Genomic DNA, 5,178 nt, shown 5'->3' on the forward strand with positions numbered 1-5,178 from the left:
TTGTAGTTGTCCACATATTCTAAGTCAGAACCATCCAGAGCAGTGATGCTAGTCGGGCGGGAGGGTGCGGGCAGCAATCGGTTGAAGAGCATGCATTTAGTTTTACTTGCATTTAAAAGCAGTTGGAGGTCACGGAAGGAGTGTTGTATGGCGTTGAAGCTCGTTTGGAGGTTTGTTAGCACAGTGTCCAAAGAAGGGCCAGATGTAAACAGAATGGTGTCGTCTATGTAGAGGTGGATCAGAGAATCACCAGCAGCAAGATCGACATCATTGATATATACAGAGAAAAGAGTCTGCCCGAGAATTGAACCTTGTGGCACCCCCATAGAGACTGTCAGAGGTCTGGACAACAGGCCCTCCGACTTGACACACTGAACTATATCTGAGAAATAGTTGGTGAACCAGGTGAGGCAGTCATTTGAGAAGCCAAGGCTATTGAGTCTAACGATAAGAATGTGCTGATTGACAGAGTCGAAAGCCTTGGCCAGGTCGATAAAGACGGCTGCACAGTACTGTCTTTTATCGATGGCGGTTATGATATTGTTTAGGACCTAGGTTGAGGTGCACCCATGACCAGCTTGGAAACCAGATTGCATAATGGAGAAGGTACGGTGGGATTCGAAATGGTCGGTGATCTGTTTATTAACTTGGCTTTCGAAGATTTTAGAAAGGCAGGGCAGGATGGATATACAGTGCCTTGCGAAAGTATTCGGCCCCCTTGAACTTTGCGACCTTTTGCCACATTTCAGGCTTCAAACATAAAGATATAAAACTGTATTTTTTTGTGAAGAATTAACAACAAGTGGGACACAATCATGAAGTGGAACAACATTTATTGGATATTTCAAACTTTTTTAACAAATCAAAAACTGAAAAATTGGGCGTGCAAAATTATTCCACAGCTGGGCATATGCATGTTCTCCCCTACATTTCGCACATCTCTTTTTGCCTTTGCCCAAACCTTTGACAGTTATAGCAATGCAATGGTTTTGGAACATATGCTCACACATAGTAACTCATATACCCAATCCTAACCTTTTCTGGCAGTACCAGATCCTCAAACTTTAGTAGCGCTGACAAGCTATCCACCTTCTTCCCATCTTGTTATCTGGAGGCACTTTGCCTCAATAAGAGAGCCTCCCTTCAAATGGTCCTTTATTTCTTTCATGTTAACAATTTCTGGAAGTCATGTAATAACTCCCTTCATCCACTGCTATCCAGTTTGATCTGGCATGCTACCATCAACCACACGTTTACATACCTGCTTGAGTTTGAGCGCTTTCTCATACTGTTTAGCATTGATACACAACCAAACTTCCATCACAAAGAACTTTAGCAGAAAACCTCTCCTACTCTCCAAATCTCTGGTCAATACTATCGGATTCACCGCAGTGACTCCACCCTCGTCCTTAAATCTCACCAGATATGACCAGTCTTTTTTTTGTCTGTTTTTTGTTATTTTGACATGAATAACATGTCCCATATCAGTTTGCAAATATATATATATATTTTTATCATTGAGTTAATAAAGCCACATTCAAACAGGTCTCTTTTTTGCTTTCTTGAGTATGGCAGCTCCAAAATGCAAGTGTTTCAGCCTAGTTCAGTGCTTTCTGTGGTGGTGGGGCAGCCAGCGGACAATATGGAGCGTAGTGGTTGGTAATGTTCTCTAGTTGCGCTGTGATTGGCTCAGCATTCTGTCACTCATGGGGACATTACATCAAAGCAAAATCTACAGGGAGAGATAAAAAATTCAAGCCCCTTGGGTAGTAAATCTAAGTGTATGTTGTGTAGTAAGTGTTATATAAATAATAATATCAAGCATTACTAGCAGACCAAAGCTCTGGTTAAACCGGATGCCCTCAGATAACTCTGGGCCCAGTGTCCTCAGTCAAGTTTAGAGCCTACGTGCAATAACATGATTATCCGAAGGACACACAGCTGCCATCACGCAAATATACTCCCCTGTAAACTACAAATATCATCCTGCAACACTAACGAGCTTAGAGTGCCAAGCTATCTCACTGACATTGAACCCTACATGCACTCCTGCATAAACAGGAAACACCTGAGCCTAAAGCAGACATTACCAATATCCACGCTTCCTTGACACACATACATTTCATGTGCACTGTACACTCCCACTCTACCCCCCTACTGGTCGGGTGCCAAGAGCAAAGGACTTTGCTGTGCACCAATGGGGCTCCTGTTCTGGCTAAGAGCAGGCCCGCCTCAAACTCTTCAGGACCAGTCAGAAGACCAACACGACAAGACTCCACCTACATTATTCTGTGTATACATTCTGCTGTAAACTCTGGCTGGGCAGCCTAATTTTTCAGACTCCTCACAGAGTCATATTGCTTAGGTCCGTGCACGATAAACGGCAGGACAAGATATCTTTTGACTCTGCCTTTTTGATACACCTGATTCCACTCTGTCCAGCGTCATTGTTTTGCATTCCCTCTCCAGTATGTAAACACTAACATAAGCTGTTAGTAGCCAATGTGACTCACCCTAATAATTTGGTCCCTTTCCCCCTCATAACTGAGCCTACTGTTCTGACTTGGTGGTGCACATGTAGCCTATCGCCTGTTTTAGAGTAATGTAGTCATCGAATATTGTAAGAGCTTTCATTGTTTTATATAGCCCCTTTAATTAGCCTGCGGTTCTGAATTGGTATACAGGGAGAATACTGTAAGAGCGACCCTTGTTCTGAATTCTGTCACTGTACATTTCAAAGTGCTGAACAAATGGTTGATTATGTCCGTACTAGCTCACTCATTAATGTCTTATCCGCTCGTTGTCCCCTTATGCCATAGTTGTACATCTCAATTGTTAGTAGAAACCACCTTTGTTTAAGCAAGTTAGCCACATCAGCTATGTTTTTTTTAAAGGCAGTAAATTAAGCCGAATTGACTGTTTTGCTGCCAGACGAGGCTCCGCTGACAGCCAGGTGTAGCAGTGGTAAGGTGTTGGGACTGCTTTATGTAGGCCATAACAGTTTGTGGGCACCGTTTGTCACCGTTACAGTGCAATTACTGTAAGGAAGTGCTATTATGCTGTGTTAGTAACCAAGTGAGAATTTACCACATGAAAATCCCCTTGAATGGCTCTCCAACTGGTAATTACTAGTGGGAAAATTGTCTTTCATCCTGAGCTCCAACTTATCCCACATACAGACCTCAGATGTCACCTACTAAGGAGATTACCTCCATAACAGTAGGCAGTTAAATGTAACAAAACATTTATAGAAAGCAGTCCATTAATATTGTTTTTGAACTCAGTTGTTTACAAGAATGATAGCTATAAGCTTAGTTTATGGGTTTTCAGCTTGTTGGCCATTAGCCTATCAGTGTTTCTCAATGAGTTCAAAGCACATGAACGCATCCAACTGCTATTAACAACTTGTACATTTCCACCTCCCACTTGGTTACAATCGCAGCATCAATGCTCCAGGTGAAGAGGGTGTTGATTGCATTAGTTTTGTAACCGGGCCACTTCCCGGGCATGAGCCAGGTGCCCCCCGTTTTGTCCGACAGCGAAGTCAGCTCAAGACAAAGGAGATGTATGTTAACCACATGGAGTAACTCAACGTAGCAAACGTTTAATCAAACTGCATTCTAAAAGGAGATGGCTAACACAAAAGTGAGCCATATGAACACAATTAATTACTTAAAGGAGTTGGGAAATTCATCTTGATACAAATTATTTGTATCACCTCAATAACCTAAATTGTGATCCTCACACAATCAATAAGAATCCACATTTACATGTCCTTTCTACATCTATGTATGAATGACAAATACATCTGTAAATTGCTCTGGATTAAAGTTTCTGATATATGCCTCAACCTTCAGTGTGTGGCTTGGCTCTGGTTCTCTGTCCTTCAGTTCAGAAGCCATCGCCAATTTGATTATATTCAAATAGTTCTGATAGGAGGCTGACTAGGCCCGTGTTTCCTAACCCTGGTCCTCAAGTACCTCCGACAGTACACATTTTCATTGTAACCCTGGACAAACACACCTCATTCAACTTATTGAGGGCTTGATGATTAGTTAACTAGTTGAATCAGGTGTGCTTGTCCAGGGTTACAATAAAAATGTGTACTGTTGGAGGTACTTGAGGACCAGGGTTGGGAAATATCCTCCTAGTCAGCCCAAATCTGATATTTCTTTCTCCTAATTGGTCTTTAGACCAATGAGATTTTTTTCAAAGCTGGTCTGATTGGTCACAAAAGAACAATTACTGAAAAACAGAATTGGGCTGCCTTCGGTAAACACAACCTAAATGACACTGTAAAACACTGTAAAAAGAAAAAAAACTCAACCTGTCAGTCACACTTTCAATCCAATCATATCTCTCACACAAAATAAGTAACATTCAATTCCACCCATGAAAAGGTTTCATGCCCAAGAGTAATCCATGCCAGTGCAAAAAGCAACTAACACCACCACTCCATTTGGACATGTGTTAGAGAAGGAAATTAAAACAAATCTTTTCATGACCATAAAACCATGTTTTCATAAAACTAGATAGGGGTAGACAACTTGAGCCTTAGTTTATTTTTGGAATTATGACATACCTAACAATAAAATGTCATTGTTATACTGAAAATAAAAAACGCAATTTTAATGCTTTTACTAAATTACAGTTCAAAAGTCAGTCAATTGAAATAGAGTCAGAATGTTTTCTCACCACAAAAGGGCTTTAATTACAGACAGAAATACTCCAGTTTCATCAGCTGTCCGTGTGGCTGGTCTCAGACGATCCTGCAGGTGAAGAGGCCGGATGTGGAGGTCCTTGACTGGTGTGGTAACACATGGTCTGTGGTTGTGAGGCCAGTTGGACGTACTGCCAAATAATCTACAATGACATTAGAAGCATCTTATGGTAGAGAAATTAAACATTAAATTCTCTGGCACCAGCTCTGGTGGACATTGCTGCAGTCAGCTTGCCAATTGCACACTCCCTCAAAACTTGAGACATATGTGGCATTGTGTTGTGACAAAACTACACATTTTAGATTGGCCTTTTATTGTGCATAGCACAGGGCACATCTGTGTTATGTTCATGCTTTTCAATATGCCACACTGGATGGATTCTTTTGGGAAAGGAGAAATGCGCACCAACAGGGATGTAAACAAATCTGTGCACAACATTTGAAAGAAGCTTTTGGAA

The sequence above is a fragment of the Oncorhynchus tshawytscha genome, linkage group LG09, assembly GCF_018296145.1.
Source record: "Oncorhynchus tshawytscha isolate Ot180627B linkage group LG09, Otsh_v2.0, whole genome shotgun sequence".
In the NCBI taxonomy this organism is placed as follows: Eukaryota; Metazoa; Chordata; class Actinopteri; order Salmoniformes; family Salmonidae; genus Oncorhynchus; species Oncorhynchus tshawytscha.